The following is a 24118-nucleotide window of genomic DNA, read 5'->3' on the forward strand; positions in this document are numbered from 1 at the left end:
GCAAAGACACCCCGACAATAAAAAGGTAACACTAAGCGGTTAGATATCCTTTATCCCACTAGTGTATACAAGAGATGTGCGAGTGTTCTTAAAGATGGATTTCATAGATTTGAGGTGTGTAAAAGGGCCTTTTTTATGTTTTATAATTCTAGTTTTTAAACACATATGATAGCATGGTTATTACATGCATATAATAAACCATGGTACCAATTTTCAAAATAAAATCATTTTTAAATGTTCTATATAAAAGCTAGTTTTTATATAATTTAACGTGATTAAATTTTAAAAACTGGTATTAAGTTTGAGAGCATTTTAACCTTTTATATCTTTAACAAAACTTCCTTTCATTACTTATATATTTCGAGTTTGTATAAGTTAGAAAAATCACCATTTTAAAACTTATATTTGAGTATTTCAAAATTTGACATTAATATCGGTTGTATAAAACCGGATTTTATTTTAAAACAATAAATGGTTACATCTTATGTCCGCATTATAAATATTGAAAATCAAACTCAATGTTATGTTTATTTTTTCCAAAAATTATTTTAGCATGTGAAAAACTAATTTATCAACCACACATAATAATTGTACAAAATAAACAACAAAAACATGCATAAAATTATATGTGCATAAACATAACCAACTAATGATATTTTTTATGAGCCAACAAAAAAAAATGCCAAGTACATTCCTAAAGAGAGATTTTAAGGAACCAAAAATCTTCTTGTAATGTTGTTGTCGAAACTTCCACTTGAGAAATTACTTGCAAAAGATTGGAAAAGCTTCTTGAAAGGAATATTTCAACAACTGTTGCTAAGAGTCCAACAACCCTTAGAAACACCATTAGTGCCACTTCTCAGAAACTATCACTAACTTTCACCATGTTTCTTAATCACGAAAATTGCTCTTTGGTCTTCAAAAAATGGCTCCAACTTCATTTCTTGTTACATTTGTGTACATATAAATTATTTCTAACCATTAATCTATTATTTACAAAAATAAACCAAGAAGACTAACCTATTTAATTTATTACATACCATATGAATAAATAAATTATTACAACCATTTGATAATAAAAAATACAAACACAACAACACAACAAACATATTGGCTAGTCTATGCACATCATACATATCAACATACACATTAAATAACCTTTGTTTTTATTAGACAACTTTAAATGAAAAAAGATGCATGAAACTTTTCTCACAAAAAAATAACAATTATAAAGTTGTCGTAGAAAATATGTATGAATTTGCTTTTATACAAAACCATGTTATCCATATTCTCCAAAAGCTAAGATTTTCAAAACCAAGTTATCCATATTCGTACCATATGAATATTTATTAAAATCAATTTCTAATAAATAATCAATTATATCAAGTTTTTGTTAGTGTAACCCATTAGTATCATATGTTAATTAGCAATATCACTTTAATATGATTCTTGAGCATACAAGATCTTTCACTAACATCAGTAAGAAAGTGAACGATACCAAAACTAAGATTATTTAGTTGCAAGCTCATGACCATCACATTCTTATGGAACGTTTGATACCGATTAGAGTTAGAAGGTTTTTAGAAAAAGACACTTATACATATATTGTAGGCCTTTTTATGTTTTTCAAGCAACTTTGCTCCATAACATTAAAGGTGGAGAATATGAGGAAAGCAAAAGTTGACATTATTTCAATATGGTGCAAGTTAGAATTGATTTATCCTCTAACGTTTATTTGACATTATGGTTCATTTAGTTTTGCATTTACCTGATGAAGTGATTTTCGGAGGCCCGATATATATGTGATGGATGTATCCATTGGAAAGGTAAATGAAAAGCTAAAAAATTATGTTAGAAATAAGACAAGGCCGGAAGTTCTATAGCTGAATAAGCTTTATCATTTTGTTCGATGTACCTTCGAGATGTGCAAACTCCATTCAATCGCCCTGAAAGAAATGAAGATGTCGTCGTTAAAAACACAAAGTTTTGGATATTTGAATCTAAATGTCGACCGACCAACGCAAATCAAATCAAAACTCGTAATCTAACGGAAATGCATAACATGGAATGGTTTGTACTGAACAGCTATGAAAAAGTCAGACAATATATCAAGTAACTGTGCTTATCTCTAACTTTCATTATCTAATTTTTTCTATCTTTTTACATTTATGAATACTATATCTTTTATTAATCAATGTAGGAAATTCAAATCTAAACATCCACAAGGTGATGAAAAGAGTGGATATCATAACTGGTTTCGTGAAAAGGTAACACAAATTAACTAACACATTTGTTTCGTCGATCTAAAAAATACATAATAAATATTATTATATTTGATAGGTTCATCAACTGAAATTAGAAAACTCTCCAAAATTCCACAAAGAGTTGTCACATCTTGCAACGGTTCGCAAATAAATGTTTATACTTATACCGCATTCATAGTCAACAGTGATATGTTTATGCTACTTAGTTGTGACCAACAAAACATAACTCTAAACTTCGGGGTTTTAGCAGTGGGTGACAATGGTAAGAAATATTATGGTCAGTTAGAAGAGATTATAGAGTTGCGGTATACAAATGATTATTCAACTGTACTAGTTCGGTGCAAGCAGTTTGAAGCTTGAACATGAGTTATTTCTAGTAATAATTTCACTAGTATCAACACACGACACGAAAAATAAAAATATGATTAACTCATATATGCTTCAAAACCTAACCATCGCTGTGTCATCGAGCATGTTAATCATCAAAGTATTTGGGACCTACCATCGAACGATGATTGTGACCAACTTGTATTACGACGACTCTATTCAAAATGTTGATAATAGATTAGATGAAAGTGTTGACAATGTGGAGATAGTTCAAAATATCTCTTCATCCAATGCTCCATATTTTATTAATTTCACCATGTACATTCAGAACATTCCTAGAGTCAATGTTAAGCTAGAGAGTGTAACTAAAGCTCCTCTACCAACTGATTGAGTTAATGATGTTTCTGTTTACGAGACTGATTATGAAGATATTGATTCTGATTATTATACTGAAGAAGACACTGAAGGATATGAGGAAGATTCTAATTAGAATAGTTCTTGTGTAATGCGTCTTTATAATAAAAACTTTATATGGATTCCTGGTTTAAATAGAAATGTTTATTCCTATGTAATGTGTATTTATAATAGAATTATATATATATATATATATATATATATATATATATATATATATATATCTTATAATTTTTCAGGTAATGATGTCGATATGGAACTTGTTTTCATACAATATGGATGTTGTTATGGTTCATAAACATGGGGGTAATGGAGTCGGTGACCCACCTCTACCAAGCGGTAGAGGTGTTGGTCGGCATGAGCAAGATGGTAAGTCTTATTATGAATTTTTATTTACTATTTTTTTCATTTATTATAAAATAGCTTTTCTAATAATTTTTAATTATATTTGTAGTTGTGCCATACAAGAGAGTCATAGGAAAAGTGAAAAACATTAAGCTCAAAAAGGCGCTCTTGGATAATAAGGACAAACCAATTGACATGGACTATGATAGAGATATGACATTTGATCCTTTAAGAGAGCCAAAAGAAATGTTTGCACGCGAAATAGCGAAAGTAATGTGACAGATGGTCCCTTTTGATACAAGAAGTTGGAAAAAAGCTTTCCCTAATAAAGGATACAGTAAAACAACATTTGAGGGTAAATTATTTATATAAGAATATTTTTTATTGTTATTTATAATTGGTTTTTACTTAGTTAACTTTTTTTTTGTAGACAAAATTTGATTTTGATCGGATTTCCTAGGATATAGAGGCTGCTAGGTTGTTAGAGAGTTATGAAGCAGCTTTTTAAAAGTTTTTAGATGATAGGTTGTTAGAGAGTTTTGAAGTGGCTTTGTAAAAGATTTTAGAGAGTGTAAAGCTGACGCGAAAGCAGTTGAGTATTTCCCAAAGGATGAACACCTAACTGCTTCGGCAAGAAACAAAAAAGTCTGTGAACTACAAACGACCGTGAACCGGGGGGGGGGGGTGGTCAAGCTCGTATAACAGTGTTTTCTATAAAAGGTAATGTACGATATTTGTAATTATTTATTTAAAATATAGTCTATTTTTTAATGTTAAACAACACCTCAAGAAAACTTTTCACGCTGCTCATACCGATAAGAATGTTGTATTTGTTTCTAATATAGCGGAGCAGAACTGCGTAAGTATTTAATTATAATTTGATCATATAATTAAGAATTTATTTATAGTTAATTGTTAATTATTTTTGGAAAACATGGAATTGGTTAATGAAAAATATCTTAAAACAAATGAAAGGACTAGAAGGTGAAATAAATTCGTCATCTGCTGAAGAAAGACCATGTTTTGAAAGAGTATTAGGTGAACGGTGTGGCCATATCAGAGGCCTCGGCTGGAAACCTTCTTCTATCTCATCGATTGCACAACCATCGCAGCCACCACCACAATCACAACCATCACAGGTAAAACAAGAATATTTAATTTCAATAGACACATATTGATTTGGTAATTTTCCTTTGTGGTGATCATTTGCTAAAAGCTTTGGTAATTGGTTTTTTGTCAAAAAAATGCATGTTGATTTGGTAATTGTGTTTTTGTCCGAAGTGCAAGAAATAACAATGTACTTTGGTATTTCTTGTATTTAAGGTTTTTAGCACAAAAAAGTAGACTATTTAATTTCAAAGTCTCGTATATCTATATAATGGTTAATAAATTTATGTTGATTTGGTAATTGTTTTTGTAATTTTGTTTATGTCCAAGTGCAAGAAATAGAAATGCCCTTTGGTATTTTATCCCTAGTTTAATAATAACAATGTACTTTGATATCAATAAATGCATGATGATTTGGAAATTGTGTTTATGTCCAAGTGCAAGAAATAGCAATGCAATTTTGGTATTTCTTGTATTTAAGTGCAAGAGAATAACAATGTACTTTGGTAGTTTTTTTTATTTATTTTTGATATTTTAACTTCTAAGTTTATATATGTTGTTATTTATTAGGTAGTTGAAAATTTTTGCAATGCTCAAAGACTCGTTGTGTAGAGAGGAACTTTGTGTTTTGTATATTAGACTTATGGTGACACGTTGTTACTTGTTGGAATTATAAGATATTTGTTGTTTATTTTGGTATTTAATTGTATTTATAACACTATTTAGTATCTAAGTGGATGTGGTTATGTAAGTTTTTTTCGCATTTAATGCTGTTACGTATCAGTGTTTTTGCACCCAAAAAATGTTGATTTAAAACATAATAAAAAATGTAAAATAATATTAATGACGATAAAGGGAATTACTGGCGACTAGGTTATTAGCGGCAACAAAGGGTATTACGGGCAACAAAAATATTAACGACTACATTTGGAGCAATAACGACATGACAATAATGATGACTTTTTAGCAGCAATATGACAATAATGACGACTTTTTTTTTTTTTTTTTTTTTTGTATAAGAGCAAATGAAATCAAAGGTAATCTTATAGAGATATCTCCAGAAAAATCCCGATATTTTGGGCAAATTTTTAATAAAATCCTAAATTTTATTTTTTGAATAAAAAAGTCATGACTTTTTCATCTTTTGAATAGAAAAACCCAAGAAACCAGCTAATTTATTCACTTAAGTCCTTTTTGACCTGTTCAGCAGGTCATGGGACCAAATTGTTAATTTTTTGAAAATAACGGGACTTTTTTGCAGATTTCGTCAAAAATTTATATGATACATAAACATATTTTTTTTAAATATCTATATCAATTTTTACGTATTTGTGTATTTTCATGTATTTATATGTATACATTTATGTATTTTTATGTTTTTTTAAATATATAAACATATTTTTTACTTATTTATATGTATCTTAGACCATTTTACATTTTTATATATTTTTATATGTAATTTTTTATGTATTATGTATTTTTACGTATTTATGTATTTTTAAGCTTTTTATATAGATGTTTATGTATTTTAAATGTTTCAACGTATTTTTTTACGTATTTACATCAATTTTTAAGTATTTTACATATTTTTTTTATGTATTACATATTTATGTATTCCTTTAAGTGATTTATATAGATGTTTTTGTATATATTTATGTATTTTAAATGTATAGACGTATTATTTTAAGTATTTATATGTATTTTTTTTAAACTATTGTACATATTTTTTGTGTTTTTTTATGTATTATGTATTTATATGTATTTTTGCGAATTTATGTATTCTTTTAGTTTTCTTATATAGATGGTTATGTATTTTTATGTATATTAAATGTTTAATTGTATTATTTTTACGTGTTTATATATTTTTACGTAAAAATAGTACACTTTAACATTTAATGTATATAAAAATACATAAACATCTATATAAGAAAACTTAAAAAATACATAAACACGCAAATATATATATATATATATATATATATATATATATATATATATATATATATATATATAAATACATAATACATAAAAAAACACATAAAAATACATAAAGAAAACTTGTAAAATACTTAAAAAATACATATAAATACGTAAAACAATACATTTATACATTTAGAATACATAAATATAGAAAAACATCTATATAAAAAACTTTAAAAAAATATATAAATACATAATACGTAAAAGATATGTAAAATACTTAAAAATAGATATAAATATGTAAAAAATACGTTTATGCACTTAAAATACATAAACATCTATATAAAAAGCTTTAAAAATACATAAATACGTAAAAATATATAAAAATGCATATAAATACATAATATATAAAAAATAACACATAAAAATACATAAAAAATATATAAAATGGTTAAAAATACATATAAATAAGTAAAAAAAAACGTTTATACATTTAAAATACATAAAAATACGTAAATATATACTTATAAAAATATAAAAAATACAAAAACACGTAAAAATGGATATAGATATGTAAAAAATATGTTTATACATTATATAAAAATTTTGACGAAATCTGCAAAAAAATCACTTTATTTTCAAAAAATTAACAATTTTGTCCCATGACCTGCTGAACAGGTCAAAAAGGACTAAAGTGAATAAATTAGTCAGTTTCTTAGTTTTTCTATTCAAAAGGTGAAAAATTCAGCACTTTTTTATTCAAAAAATAAAATTTAGGATTTTATTAAAAATTTGCTCAAAATATCGGAACTTTTCTGAAGATATCTCAATCTTATACAATAACTTTTATCCATACACACGATATATTTTTTATTTATTCCACTTTTTAAAAATATAAATGATTGTTTATAGATAAATAAATATTACTTCCCTAATTAAAATATGATTACAAGAATTAATTTTTAATTTAAAATTAAATTAACATATGACCCAATAAATAAAACATACAAAAATATATTAACAATACTATACTATATATAGCCTAAACCCTAAATAGTTGGTCTCATCCAAAAGTGAATAAGCAAATGAATATTAAATGATAATTCAATTCTGTTAAGAAAGAAAGAAAGACGTGCCAACGACTTTTAAAGAAAGTGAGTACCAGTTCTTACAGCTGGAACGGGTGAATTCACATAGAATCATCTATATAACTGTCGAGCATGAGTGATTGAAGCTGCAAGATGACCTGATTAACCATATCTTATCTTCATATAAGTGTAAGTCTCCATCTATGTATATATATACTCATATATCGCAGAATACACCAGACAGAAATACTCACAATAACATAAAGAACATATGGAATGGTTTAAGATACCAGATCATGCTGGCAGCTTCAATCTCTTAGACCAACATGGCAACATGGACACCAGTATTCTCGAAACAAGAACTGCAATTTTAGATAGATAGACACACACAGAGAGATAGAGAAAGAGAGAATTCATGTATCAGAAGGCATGCATGTTTATAGGTCGGGATGAGGGTATATGTTGTCATTTTTCACCGAGAGAGAGAGAGAGAGAGAGAGAGAGAGAGAGAGAGAGAGAGAGAGAGAGAGAGAGAGAGAGAGAGAGAGAGAGAGAGAGAGAGAGAGAGAGAGAGAGAGAGAGAGAGAGAGAGAGAGAGAGAGAGAGTTGTCAAAACACAGTTGTGTAGTTTTGTTTCTTCTTCAGACCACATAAAGTTTCCGACCACATAAAGTTTACATATTCATCTTTCTATATCAAACTGTACATGTGCGTATGTATATATTTATTATAGCCAACGATGTTATGTGATAAGAAAAGGGACCACCAATTCAAAAGAACAAGTTTCTACAAATTAACTAATGATTTTTAGTTTTTTACCACCCCTTTAGTATGGATAGATTTACTGGCACATACATACGGACCACCTGCCATGTTATAGAGTCTGTACACGTGTTTTTTTTTTGTAACAATTGATTTTGCACATGATTGTTCAAACGAATCATGTGAAATTATATTTTCAACTCCACGCATGGAATAATAGAATATTGACGATAGAACCATAGATTTCAAACACCATTCCGTCACCATGAAATGGATTAACGTTAAAGAACACGTTGATTAGTAACTTTTTTTTATTGATATTGTACTCAAACCAACTATCAAGGTCTGTTTTAAATGGTCCCTGGTATTACTTTTTGATACTTTAGGAGCATAAAATCTATTTTTACCTGTTAAAAAAGGACACTCACTTGTTATTATCCCTATCTTTGATGACATAGCTTTTTTCACAAGATATCAGAATTAAACTAAAATTCACCACATAAATTACCAAATCATAACCATAAACTAATCAAACACCTAAAATGATGGCACCATATCAGAATATCTCTAACTCCCACCAAAGAAACTAGTCACAGTCGAATCAACATCCTCAAGTCCAACATCGATGCATAACGGACACCCATTTCTATCATCGTCGTCGGTGCGTACCATGACATTTGTATCTCTATACTTCACTATACATTTGCAACCCACGACAACTGCTTCTCCGCCTACCCACAATGTTACTATAGTCGGATTCTGAAGAACAAGAACTCTCCAACAAGAAAGGCGACTCATTGCAAGCCATCATCATCCTGGCAGCTTTCTTCTTCGTCTTCTCTTCTATCTTCATCCTCTTCGACTCATTGCAACGAGCATCATGTTCTTCTCGTCCGAACCTTTCCTGCCAGCTTGCTCCATCACAAAACTCAACGGATTTTCCTCATAAACAAGCCATAAATGGTCTCAAGGGGTTATCCCCGCTCCACCATATATCAAAGTTCTGTGAAAATCAACAACCAAAGAACAAATATAAAGTGCAAAATACTTCATCAGAAACTTCCCTTTCCCTTGTCTAATTCTATAGATGTATCGCCTAAAACCCTCCAGCCAATCAAAGTATCATGAATCGTTTACTGAATAGATCTGACCTCAAGGGGGATTTTGACGTCTGGGTGTGTGAGAATGAAGTCTCTGGTGGAATGATCGAGAATGAAAGTGTGTGCACCCAAACTGAATGAGGTGCAGAGTATAATGGTGTAGGAGTAAAGAACATAAACGACGGTAACAAGGCAGTTGCCGCTATGCAATGAATTCAACAACGTGTTCTCCTCTGTTGTAAGATTATCAAGTTCTATTAAATGATTGTAGATCCCGAATATTATTCTGGTATGGATTGACGTGTCGATGTTACGAGAACCATCGAGGGAAATTGTCACCACCACAAATGGTGTGTTATAGGCTATCCAAAGGGAGCATCATCTTCTTCGGAAGCCCCATAACTACAAATTTTTCCGAGTTTTTCAAAGAAGATAAATGATCTCATTCTGGGAAATATATCATCTAGCAATCAGTGAAAGGGATTTTAAGAACACGAAACCCCGTAATCATTTGAGATAAGCGATTGAAAAATAAAGACATAAATGATTAGAGTACAAACATAAACAATGTTGAGTGGCTTAGGTTTATCTTTACCGGAATCAACATTTGGGCAACCGCCAGAGACAAAGAAGACAACATCGAAGTACGAGAAGACGAAAGACGGCGAGGGTTTTGATTGGATTCGGGTTCTAAAGAAAGCATTACATTAGGTGTTACATGTGACAATTGAGTTGACATCTAAACCTATTGATTAGGCAGGGGTTATCGGGTAACCCTTCTGTAACATCCGGATTTTCGGGTATGCTATTTTAACTATTTATTTTGAATTAATTGGAGGGACTCGACGAGTTGGTGCCTCAACTCGTCGAGTAGGGTCGCGTTTAGATGACGAGTTTAATGAATGGACTCGTCGAGTCTGGTATCTGACTCGACGAGTCGGTGCTGATGAGGAAAACCCTAATTGTCCGGGTTTGTGACCTATTTAAAGGCCCTTATGGCCTTTATTTGTGGCCACACAAACCCCTGTGAAACCCTAATCACCGTTGACAGCTTAGAGTGAGAAATAGCACCTTTATGAGCTTCTTGGTGTGTTCTTTGAAAGGAAGGAAAAGAGTTTCAAGGTTGGAAGCCAGGAGGTCGTGGGATTGGTTGCTATTTCACTCTAGATTTATGTATTAGGTACAAATTTGGACCTAATCTCTTGTATTGAATAGATCTCATGGATTTTGGGTTCTTTACCGTCTTTTGGAGCTAGATTATGAAGATGAGAGGTCCCTTTTCGATTTAGACATTAGATCTGGACCTTAATAGGTCCAGAGAGTCCTTTCAGGTTAGCTTTATGTAGTTCCATGAGTGTGTTGAGCCTAAAACACCATTAAAGTTGTTATTTCATCAAAAACAGCTTGATGTGCCATGCCTAGACATCAAGTTCAAACCTTTACGTGACTTTTGAGTTATAAAAGGCCAGATCTATGGATTAGAGGAACAAATCCGAACTCAGAAGGTCAAATGAGTAATTCCATGTGGGAAACTCGATGAGTCCATGAGAGAACTCGACGAGTCGGATCGGGTTGCCCCGCGATCCGTGACCAGTGGTAACCCGTCGAGTTGAGAGGTTAGCTTGACGAGTCAAGTGAGGTCTTAGAAGGATTCAGGGTATACGCATGAACTCGGCGAGTCTGGTCAAATTTGACCATTAACTGCGGTTGACTTCCGAGGACCTTAGGGTTTTGGTCAACTGAATCAAGAGAGGCCATGGACGGGTAGAATGGTCTTCTACCCATCCTTTAGAGATGAGAAGATAATGAGAGTATTGATTTGAGATGTTATCATTTGATAGGTGGAGGCTACACCAAGGATATCAGGTACGGGAGTTACTGGACATCTTACGAGGTGAGTCTTCTCACTATACATTACCTAGAGTGGTATCTATGTTCAGACCGGAGGGTCTAATGTGTATGTGTACATTTTTTATTATGTGAAATGTGTTATATATTTGTTATGTGATATAGACCGGGCCTGAGGGTCCAACGACTCATGAGGCCAGAGGGTCATCGATCAGACCGGACCGAAGGGTCCAACGAGCTAGACCTAACCAGATAAACCAACGAGCTACGGTACTGGAGGGTCACCCTGAGACACATTGGCCAGAGGGTCATACCGAGTTATAGACTTGAGTGGTTTATGTGCAGTATGTGGTATTTTGGAGAAATCACTAAGACTTTATGCTTACGATGTTGTCTGTTATGTGTTTCAGGTACTAACAAGGATCGCGGGAAGGCGTCGACGTGATCTGTAAACACTGAGAGAGTATTGAGCATATTGAGATTCTGGTAAATGATGTATTTGAGATACTGTTTGATACATTGGGTTTTGAGAATATTTTATGAAATATGTTATGTTGAAAGATGAAAAAGTGTTTTAAAAATTCATGTTGTTACAAGTTGGTATCAGAGCCTTGGTTTGAGGGATTCGGATGCACCTTCTGGCATATCTTAACTCAAACTGAGAGAGAAATTTTCATAAAATAAAAGATTTTGAGACAAGCAAAAAGGAACAGTGTATACAATTAGCCAGCGCTCGAACGACGATTTCCCAAAATACCCTTACATTACGTGATATTATGTGATATGCTATGCATGTTATAGTAGGCTAGGTATTCAAATCTAGGACTAGAGTGGCCTGATTTGTGATGCCTTAGCCTAGGGGATTGCTGCTACTTTGAGATGCTTTGAGAGTGCGTAGGTAGTAGCGAGGAGCTTATGGGTGGTCTATTAGAGAGTAGCATATGATTAGAGAGATATAGAGTATTTGTGATTTGGTATCCGAGGAGGAGGACTTGGGGTGAATATTGATGCAGTGTGGAAGGTAGTATAGGGCCCGTACTACTGGAGACACCGGGTCGGTGAATAGTCCAATTAAGAATCCTTCGGGTACCAAGGAACAAGTAGGGTTGAGTATCGAGTGTGAGTATACTCGAGCGAGTCTCTGATATCTTTTGTGTTGTGTTTTAGAGACATCATGGTTGGGACACGCCACAGTCCTGGGGACAGCGGCGTTAGCGACGAGGAGATTCATCGGATGATACATGACGAGGTGGTCGCAGCAATCCGGGAGGCCATTACGGAGATGTTTGATGAGCAGTACGCTGCTGTTACCAAGGCAGCTGCTGCCGTAGCCACAATAGCTGTTGCTGCCGTGAGGCCACAGGGGGGTGACTCGTTGCTATACCGAGAGTTCAGCAACACGAAGCCACCAGAGTTTGATGGGACTCAGGATCTGATAGTCGCCATGAGGTGGATTTCATACATTAAGGGATGCTTTTACACCTATTCTTGTCCGTAGCATCAAAGGGTTCGGTTTTCTTTGAACCAGCTTCGTTTGGGGGCGATGGATTGGTGGAAATTTGTGACGGCTGATTTCACTCCTGCAGAGATTACATGGATGTTTCATTAGAGGGCGTTGTTTTGCCCTGAACACGTGTCTACTGAGAAGGCCCACATGAGTCGATATCTGAGCATACTGAGGAGGGACATTCTTGAGTTCGTGGCGAACTCAACATACTGGACATTTGTTGAGCTCTAGGAATATGCCCGGAAGAAAGAGATCGAGCTGGAAACTCAGCCCAGGGAGGAGGCCGAGTCTCAGAGAATGGATGGGCGACCAAGTCAGTCACAGTTGACAGACAAGCGGGCAAAGCCCGCTGATTGAGAGTTGGGGGTTAGAAGGGCCACACTTGCGGGAAGTGCAACAAGATCCATGTGGTAGTGTGCAAACCAGGGGTGTGCTATAAGTGTGGCAAGGAGGGGCATTTCGCTAGGGATTGCACCAAGGGGTTTGTAGTTTGGTTTCACTGCAACCAGACCGGACATCAGAAGGCTGAGTGTCTGTAGTCACTTCAGGAATCAGCACAAGGATCTTCACCAGCTGCTAGAGCTACCGGGGTTCGGCCAGCGAAGGCCGAGGCACCGAAGGCTCACGGGATAGCCTTCCAGTTGACAGCAGAGGAGGTCCGTGCACCACCGGATGTCGTGGCTGGTATGTATTCTTTTATTTATTGATGTTGAGTTTGAGATAGTGTGTTTATATTGTTGTATGCTTAGATACTTTTTCTTGTGAATTTTATACCTGCTTTGGTTTTGTTTAACTTGGGTGCGAGTCGGTCTTTCGGATCTTTAGCATTTAGTCAGCACATCAGTATCCGACAAGAAGCGTTGAGTCGACCTCTGTGAGTTTCTGTAGCCGAGGAGCGAGCGGTGTATGCCACATATGTGATTCGAGGATGTGTACTCGAGATTTTTGGTGCTGAGTTCCCGATAGATTTGGCAACAATTGCGATGGGGGATGTCTATGTCATCATGGGCATGGACTGGCTGAGCTGATTTGGAGCTGTTATCGACTGTGAGCGTCAGTTGGTAACCATTCGAGACCCTAATGGGGGAGTACTTACGATGTATGGAGAGGATACTCGATCTGGGTCAGCATTTTGCTCGGATACCAGGGCGAGGAAGAGTCTATAGCAGGGTTGTGTAGGGTTTGTAGCCTACGTGATGGATACACGAATTGCCACCGAGAGGCCGAGTTCAGTCGATGATGTCCTGATAGTGCGTGAGTTTCCGAATGTTTTCCCCGAAGACTTACCAGGTGTGCCTCCGGAGAGGTAGGTGGAATTTCACATTGATTTGGTTCCGGGAGCAGTACCTATTGCCAAGGCATCCTATCGCCTTCCGCCTCCCGAGATGCAGGAGTTATCCTTGCAGCTTCAGGAGTTGCTGGGGAAGGGATTCATTCGACCGAGTAGCTCACCGTGGGGAGCGCGGATCCTTGTTATCAAGAAAAAACGGACTGAACACACCAGATGTGTATTGATTACCGGGAGTCGAAGTTAATGGTCAAGAACTGTTACCCACTACCAAGGATCGATGATATGTTCGATCAGTTGCAGGGAGCATCTTGGTTTTTCAAGATAGATTTGAGGTCAGGATATCATTAAATGAGGGTGCGTGATGAGGATATCCCAAAGATGGCATTTAGGACTTGTTATGGGCATTACGAGTTCGTGGTGATGCCTTTTGGGCTCACCAATGCACCAACAACATTCATGGATCTCATGAACTGAGTATGCAGGCCGATGTTGGATCAATCGGTGATAGTGTTCATTAATGACATTCTAGTGTATTCGAGGTCTAGAGAGTAGCATGAGGAGCATCTGAGAGAAATCCTCAGAGTATTAAGATCGGAGAGGCTTGATGCCAAACTCTCCAAGTGTGATTTCCGGTTACGAGAGGTCCGGTTTTTAGGGCACCTCATTAACCAGAATTGGATATTGGTCGATCCGGCCAAGACAGAGCTGTTATGCATTGGGAGGTGCCGAGATCCCCCATCGAGATCAGGAGTTTTCTAGGATTGGCCGGCTACTATCTAGGATTTATCAAGGATTTCTCCAAGATTGTCGTGCACCTCACTAGATTGACCCGGAAGGGTGTGGCTTTTACTTGGGGACCAGAGCAGCAGACCTTGTTTGAGACTCTTCACCAGAAGTTATGCGAAGCCCCGATGTTAGTTCTTCTGGAGGGAATGGAGGATTTTGTGGTGTATTGTGATGCATCTATATCAGGGTTGGGTCTGGTGCTTATGCAGAGACGGCACGTGATAGCATATGCATCGAGGCAGCTGAAGCCTCATGAGATGAGGTACCCCACCCACGATTTGGAGTTGGAGGTAGTGGTGTTCCACCTCAAGATATGGCGCCATTACTTGTGCGGGGTTCAGTGTACCATATATACGGACCATAGGATTTTGAAGTATCTGATGGATTAGCCCAACCTGAATATGCGCCAGATGAAATGGTTAGATATGGTTAAGGATTATGATTGTGAGATCCTGTACCACCCGAGCAAGGCTAATGTCGTAGTCGATGCTCTGAGCCGCAGGGCGGATAGTGCTTCGATTCGAGACATATGTATGAGGATGATGGTGATGACTCTGGTGTTAGATACCATTCAAGTGGCCCAGGTAGAGGCTGTGAGACCGTAGAACCGCAAGAGAGAGAGCGGCTAATTGGACAAGTATCCGAGTTTGTTACTGATGGTCGAGGGCTTATGACCTTCCATGGATGGATCTGGGTGCCGTTTATGGGCGGGGAACATAGCATACTAATGGAGGAGGCGCACATATCGAGATTTTCTATCCATCCCGGGGCCACTAAGATGTACTTGGATCTGAAGAGAGACTATTGGTGGCGATCCGAGCTCAAGTTCCAGGTTGGAGATTTTGTACTTCTGAAAGGTAATCCGGTTTAGGAAGCGGGGCAAGTTGGGGCCTCAATATATTGGGCCTTTCAGGGTGATCGCCAGGGTAGGCAAGGTAGCCTACCATTTAGAGCTACCCGCAGAGTTGAGCCAGATCCATGATACCTTCCACGTATCTTAGTTGAGGAAGTGTTTCACTGATTAAACGGCTGTAGTGCCACTAGAGGATATTCAGGTGGACGTGAGCCTGAACTACACTGAGAGACCGATTGCCATCTTTGATCGGAAGGTCAAGGTTCTAAGGAACAAGGAGGTGCCTTTTCTTCAGGTCCAGTGGCAACATCGGAGAGGGTCCAAATCAACCAGGGAGCTGGAGCCGGAGATGCGGAAGCAGCATCCAGAGTTGTTTGAGGTCGAAGACTTCGAGAGTGAAGTCTGATTCTAGTGGGGGAGAATTGTAACATCCGCATTTTCGGGTACACTATTTTAACTATTTATTTTGAATTAATTGGAGGGTCTCGACGAGTTGGTTCCTCAGCTCGTCGAGTAGGGTCACGTTTATATGACGATTTTAGTGAATGGACTCGTCGAGTCTGGTATCCGACTCGACGAGTCGGTGCTGATGATGAACACCCTGATTCCCTAGGTTTGGGACCTATTTAAAAGCCCTTATGGCCTTCATTTGCGCCCACACAAACCCCTGTGAAACCCTAATTGCCCTTGAGAGCTTAGAGTGAGAAATAACACCTTTGTGAGCTTCTTGGTGTGTTCTTTGAAAGGAAGGAGAAGAGTTTCAAGGTAGGAAGCAAGGAGGTTGTGGGATTAGCTGCTATTTCACTCCATACTTCTGTATTAGGTACAAATCTGCACCTAATATCTTGTATTGAACAGATCTCGTTGATTTTGGGTTCTTTACCCTCTATTGGAGCTAGATTATGAAGATGAGAGGTCCCTTTTTGATTTAGACATTAGATCTGGACCTTGATAGGTCTAGAGAGTCCCTTGAGCTTAGCTTTATGTAGTTCCATGAGTGTGTTGAGCCTAAAAAACCATTAAAGTGGTTATTTCATCAAATAGAGCTTGATGTGCCATGCATGGACATCAAGTTCAGACCTTTACGTGACTTTTGAGTGCTAAAAGGCCAGATCTATGGATTAGAGGAATAGAACTGACCTCATAAGGTCAAATGAGTAATGCCATGGGGGAAACTCGATGAGTCCATGAGAGAACTCGACGAGTCGGATCGGGTAGTCCCGCGATTCGTGACCAGTAGTAACCCGTCGAGTTGAGAGGTTAGCTTGACGAGTCGAGTGAGGTCCTAGAAGGATTCAGGGTATACACATGAACTTGCCATGTCAGCGAGTGCACTCGGCAAGTCTGGTCAAATTTGACCATATACTAGGGTTGACTTCCGAGGACCTTAGGGTTTTGCTCAATTGATTCAAGAGAGGCCATGGAGGGGTAGAATGGTCTTCTACCCATCCTTTATAGATGAGAACATGATGAGAGTATTGATTTGAGATGTTATCATTTGATAGGAGGAGGCTAGACCGAGGATATCAGGCACGAGAGTTAATATACATCTTACGAGGTGAGTCTTCTCACTATACATTAGCTAGAGTGGTATCTATGTGCAGACCGGAGAGTCTTATGTGTATGTGTATGTTTGTGATTATGTGCAATGTGTTATATGTATGCTATGTGATATAGACCAGACCAGAGGGTCGAATGATTCATAAGGCCATAGGGTCCTCGATCAGACCGGACCGGAGGGTCCAACGAGCTAGACCGGACCAGAGGGTCCAACGAGCTACGAGACTGGAGTTTCCTGCTGAGACACATTGACCGGAGGGTCATACCAAGTTATAGCCTCGAGTGGCTTATGTGTTCTATGTGGTATTTTGGGGAACTCACTAAACATTTATGCTTACTGTGTTATGTGTTATGTGTTTCAGGTACTAGCGAGGATCGCGGGAAGGCGCTGGTGTGATCTGTACACACTGAGAGAGTATTGAGGATATTGAGATTCTGGGAAATTTGATACATTGGGTTTTGAGAATATTTTATGAAATATGTTATGTTGAAAAATGAAAATTTTTTAAAATTCACGTTGTTTCACCTTCACTTTTCTCAAAAAAGACCCTTTAAACCCTAAAAACATGAATATGTACCCTTAGAATGCAAAACAAAACAAAACAAAACAGACCTTTTAAACCAAAACACATAAGTTGGGTGGGTCACAGTGACAATAACCCCCCCTTTTTTTTTAACTAAATACACAATGATTTTTTTCATAAAGTAACATAATACTTTAAGATTTACTTATTTGGACAAGAGAAATCATTCCTACCATTTGTTCTTATCTATCTTCCAACTTACAGGTCTATCCCTAATATTTTGAAGGCCTTGTACGAAAATAATATTTAATTCCCATAAAAATATTCATGTAATATGAAATTTAGAAGTAAATTTTTACCATTGTAAATTTTAAATTTAAAGTTGATAGCAAACATTTCATAAATTTTCTAAATGAACAACACACATACATGTCTTCACTCATTAGTAATAAAAATAAAAATTTTACAAGCAAATTTCTTGAAGGCCAACACATTAAAAAATTTTAAACCTTAATCTTTTAGTATTTTAAAAGCAAATTCGTCAATTATATTTTCATTGTCAATATTTTAAGAAACATATTAAGTCAATATCAAAGCTTTGCCAAAGCGTTCAATGACTTCAATCTCCCTTGAAACATGACATCTCAAATATTAGTTTTTAAAAGGTTTAGAAATAAATTGCATACATGTTTATTCTTTTTAAATAATTAAGTAATACGTTACGTGTAGTTTGTTTGATTTTTTGTAACTACTTCAATTTGTTAAATAAATCATCATTGTTGATTTTAATAGTTAGAATCTAAGGTTACCACTAATAGTGGTCCTAAGGAACTCGTTTCTTTCTTAATCCTCACAGTTTAAGCCTAAGCATAGAAGGTCCAAAACTAATGATCTTGAACAACGAATCTGATAAGAACTTATAACACCCCTTTTTTTCTAAAATGGAAGTGTGTAAACTACGAAAACATTTTTATAAAGGCATGATTTATTGAAATTAGTCCCATCGAAAACATTTGAAATGGTAAGATGACTTAGGGGATACAACTTCATATAACATACAAACCATGTCAGTAGAATATGTTTACAAAAGCTAATTCCAAAGTATCTAGTCCATCTACAAAGCTTCTTTCCATTCATACATAAAAATCCTCTTTTAAGGACCATAACTTCTAAATGTTTGAACCAAAACCTAAAATACATGGCATTCACAAACATAATACCATAGAAAAAAATATATTGTGAACTACATGGGTATCATGACTTCGGGATTACAACTTCATATATCATACAAACCATACTAAAAAACCATGAGTACAAAAGCTATTTCCAAAGTATATAGTCCATCTACAAAGCATCACTCTGTCCAACATCAAAATTCCTTCTCTAGTAATCAAAAAAAGATCCTCTTCTAAGAACCAAACCTTGTAAACCTTTGAACAAGAACTTACTATACATGGAATTTGAAACATGATACAAAAGACAAAAAGTGTATCGTCAATTACATAGGTGACATGGCTTAAGAGTTACAACCTCATATTACATACGAACTATAGCAAACAAAATATATGCACAAAAGCTAATTCCAAAGTATGTAGCCCATCTATAAAGCTTTAATCTATTCATACATCAAAATTCCTTCTCTAGTAATCAACAAAAGATCCTCTTCCAAGGAATAAACCATCTAAACTTTGAACCTAAAACTATAATAAATGGCATTTAGAAACACATCACAAAAGACAAAAATGTATCTCTGAGCTACATGGGATTTAGATATTTTTTATGGCTCTTTACAAACTGGTCATTATAACAAGAATAAATCAACCTATCATAACATCATGCCAAATAGACATCTACTTAACGAAGGGCGATACCATCACAGTAGATTCTTACTAATCCCATTTCAATGGACATCATATGTCTATAAAATGTTTAGCTACTATGTCATTCACATTGATGTTTGCATACTCACCAATTTTTTTTTGCAAATTGATCATACACAAGTTCCAGGATATCATTAAGTAACATGAAGACATTAATAATCTTAGCATAAAATCATGACAATATAAGCTTTTAACAATTTCAAGAATGAATCATATAAAATGTTCACTAAAAACCAACTGAATATAATTAACAATTGCTTTAGAAAAAAATCATAAAAATAAACACTTAGTATGCTTAATAACATTCATATATATATATATATATATATATATATATATATATATATATATATATGTATCTATATATATATGTATATATATATATATATATATAAATATATATATATATATATATATATATATATATATATATATATATGCATAAGAAAACTTTGGATTGTAAAATCATTATTTCTTTTCTATGTATCCTATAATGGGAAAAATCCACATGTACTCACCTCAAGAAGTAAGTTCGTATAACATATATCCTTTCCTTTGTACATTTTTAATCCTTCTTTCAAACCTATAGAATAATTACAATATAATGATTTATCAATCATTACATGTATTCAACATATGTAGACTAATTCTACATGACCAATAACCCAATATAACCATTCTTTCTAATAAAATCTTTCAAATACCTTCATATAATGTCAAAATGTCGTTTCTCCTAATATATCGTTCTTTTTATATAATAATTTAAATTGTACTCTTATGTGGTTAAGGGTATAAGTTACTCTTAATTTTCTTACACCATTCACTAAAATTATGATTCAACATAACTCTAATCATAATTTTATACCCATTATTATTTAAGGGATAAACAAATAGAGACTATGCCATATTTTATGTAGATAACTCTATATAAGTACCCATCACTATATATTCTCATGAAATGCAAGCTTTTTTTTTGTCAACAACTCTTTATTTGTATCTCAAATATGATTTTTAAAATCCTTACTTCATACCATAACATTACCATGACCTGAATGTTTAAAACATGGTAATATTAGAATAAAACATGTTTTCTCAATCTAATTCATGTTTACCCTAACTCATATCCAACAAGCAAAACATATAACAAATTAGGGTTTAATACTAAATATTAAATCCATGAAATAAAACCATAGAAATGTTTTAGAAAGTGAAGATACCTGTAAACTAAGCTTGAAATGTTGAATCTTTACTTCTTTGTTTAAAACTACTTAAAATATGTAACATTGTACTCAAACACACACTAATTGCATCACATGGTGCACAGACTAGGTCATGAAAGCTACTTGGAAAGCATATAACTTTGTCATTTTAAAGCTACTTTAGATTATTTTTTTTCAGTACATTCCTTGTGATTTTATACCTACATTTTAGTCGCAAGAATCAATACATTTGGTGATCAGAAGCATGACATCTTTAAAGGGTATCCAAGAAGGCTATCATATTTTTTTCTTAATGTGTGCATTCATGCATTTATTTCCAAGAATTAACAATGTAACACACCGTTTTCACTTTTGAAGACAAAAAAATGTAAACCTTTTTTATAAATATGAAAGTGAAAGTATATTTCATTTTAGCTAAATGAGCAACTGAAAAGTTGTAGTACACGTCACTACCAACGTGTGGATATAAAGAAAATCAAAACGGAGTTCATATGTGAAAGTTACAATTTTTATAAGTTTGGAGGATTTTATAAATTTTGTGGTTTTACTATCAGGTTCCGCGGGGTGACACATTTAATGTACCGACTTCACCGGCCCGATATATTATGCAAGAAAGTTTGAATAAGATGAGTCAGAGGTTGTAGATTGACCCTCTAGTGGTTATGAAGTGAATGATGGTTTTCCAGCCTATAAATAGAAGCCTCAAACCTCTTCCATTCTTGTACCTCATCAGACCTCTCTCATTCTCTCTCTCTCTCTCTCTCTCTCTCTCTCTCTCTCTCTCTTCATCTCTCCTTCTCAGTCCATCATGATTCGATTTCCCATTTTATAGTATCATCGGTGAAGCGATGGAGGTTTTGAAAGAGTCCTTGAGAGAAGGATTAACGGTCAAAGATACGGTCGTTATTTTCCGAGCATGTCATCAATCGAGTAAGTTACACTTTCACTTAATTATAACTTGATAAAGAGTTTACCCATTTTTGTTTTTATGAACTTATGTATTAGATTAACCATAAATCCCAGGTATTATACTGATTGATCTACTTACAGGAGTAGTGTCTAGGATAGACATGTTGGCCTGGTTGTTAGATTTCAAAAAGTCTATATGCTGAAATAATCCTTCCTCCTGAATGTCTTGACAGGCTAATACTTATTAGATAGTCATTTTAGTATTTATGGGATTGGATAAGAATCTAGATACTAATTATACAATTTCCATACTTGTTGATCATTTATAGTATTATAGGTTAATGTCTATTCGGTGCGCCTCCTAACTAGTTGAATAACTGATATTATTTCGAGTAACCGTTCAGATGAGTTTTTTTCACTCTACTATATGTTACAATATATATCCACTATATGTTAGGATGTACATATATCGTCGTATGTTGTTAAGCAAGTTGATAATCTTAGTCGATTCGTTGTTATTGTTAGATTGTTTTTTCTATTTTTTTTATCATGTTGTGAGTTGAGGGCAGTCCAACTATGGGTTGAAGGACACCATACTCATGGTAGACTAACATTATGCTGAAAGCCAAGGTGTGGACCAACTTTAAGTTGAAGGCCAAAGGGGTGGACCAACTTCATGCTGAAGGATAAAGGGGTGGACCAACTATATTTTCAAAGCGATTATTTCTATGTGTAGACTAGAATAGTCTTTTGTATCTTTGGTTGTTCATCTATATGGTTTGATCATATGTATATATGAGGAGTTGATGGCAGAATGATGACACTTCGCAAGCCTATAGAATTGTGTTGACAATGGAACGATGATAGGTCGTTAGTCCAGATACATATTGTATCAGTGGGATGGTGAAAGGCCATGAGTCATTGTTTGTATACATTGGTATATGTATTATGATATATGTTATTTTGGGGAGCTCACTAAGCTTTGGTTTACAGCTGTTAACTAAATGATATCATATGGGAAGTGAAAGGCTTCACTTTACATACACATCAACATCATGTTTTGATATTTTCACATGTTCCATTTTATACTTTGCTTTGAATAGTTGGGTTTTTATTATCAAAAAACGGTTTTCTTCATGAATGAATATTATATTTCTAAAAATAAATATCAATTGGTTTGGAAAATGAGACATTACAAACATACACTTTTTTATATTTTATTCCTAGTATATAGAACCTCATCAAAGGTTTTAAATAATATTACAATCATTAAATATAACTATTATAAGCTTTCTGCATAAATAACATTTTTGTATCACTTTATAGCACATAGAACACTTTTGAACATCAATTGAATTCACATACATATTGATCTTTCTTAACTAATAGTTTTGCATTTATAAATTATAAGCACATATATCATGATCAAACAAGAATTACATCAACGATATACCTTTTGAATCCATTTGGTATTGTTTACAATTTGTACCTATTTTGGTACTTCACAAGTGTTACCCTTTTTTCAACAACTTCCTTGATTCAAAAGCATTACAATTTATTTATTCTAATATATTAAATTTTATAATTTAAGGAGGATACAATACCCTATACAATAAACATTATTAATCCATCGTCTATACATGTTTCCAACTCCCTCATAATGGGTTAATAAATGTCACTCTTTATATCACTATTAAGATGAATTTCAATATCTGTAAGGATCACACCGCTTGAGTCTAATTTGATGGTCAGCGTAGTAAGATTTCCTTTCGAAATTCCATAGTTCTGGTAGCAAGTTGTGCCAAAGTAATGGCTTCAAAATGGGAAATGTATGAAAAAGATATATCCTTTCTAAGGGACCAAGAAAAATATATGAGGATATCTTATGGGTTTGAGTTAATGCAAAATTATCATCATTATAAGAGGATAAAGAATTTAGATTTTCGCTTCTCCATGTGAATTTTTAAGATACCCTCCTATTGGGTGGATGGTGGATGCCTTCGATTTCTATTTATGTGTTAGGGGGGGACTATTATTACCCATAGATTTTTGGGAGACTACAGTGTGTGATACGATGTAGTTTTTGGCATCTAGTATTCAAACGATATATAATTTTCTCTTTTCTCATCTCTTCGGAGAAGCAATCTCCACTTTTTTCTTTTTTCAACTTATGTACTTTATTCTTTTTCAACTTATGCTTCTTGCTGTTTGTTTCTCTTCAGTCCCCTTAGATATCTTATCTGATGTCCCAGTTGTTGATTAGGCAGGTTGTTTTGGATCTGAGGCAACCATACCCACTATATAATATGCTAGGTTGGGTGAAGAAATGTTAACCAAGAATAACATAGCTCCATGTAATATTCAAACTTTACCAAATTTTAATCGATCAACAAGTATTGAATATAATATAAGT

At 34.7% G+C, this 24118-nt stretch overlaps 1 long non-coding RNA gene and 1 pseudogene across 1 annotated transcript; both read right to left on the bottom strand.

Annotated features, from left to right (window-relative positions):
* Positions 1-598: 598 nt before the first annotated feature.
* LOC145037404 (uncharacterized) lies at positions 599-7943 on the bottom strand. The gene is made up of 2 exons (XR_013678817.1): positions 7540-7943; positions 599-1946 (listed from the first exon to the last, which is right to left on the bottom strand). It is a non-coding gene; the product is annotated as an uncharacterized LOC145037404 (long non-coding RNA).
* A 1133-nt stretch (positions 7944-9076) lies between these two features.
* Positions 9077-24118, bottom strand: part of LOC145036101 (fructose-1,6-bisphosphatase, chloroplastic-like) — a 42498-nt pseudogene continuing 27456 nt past the window's right edge.

This window comes from Lactuca saligna, chromosome 3, assembly GCF_052625555.1.
Source record: "Lactuca saligna cultivar CGN05327 chromosome 3, ASM5262555v1, whole genome shotgun sequence".
In the NCBI taxonomy this organism is placed as follows: Eukaryota; Viridiplantae; Streptophyta; class Magnoliopsida; order Asterales; family Asteraceae; genus Lactuca; species Lactuca saligna.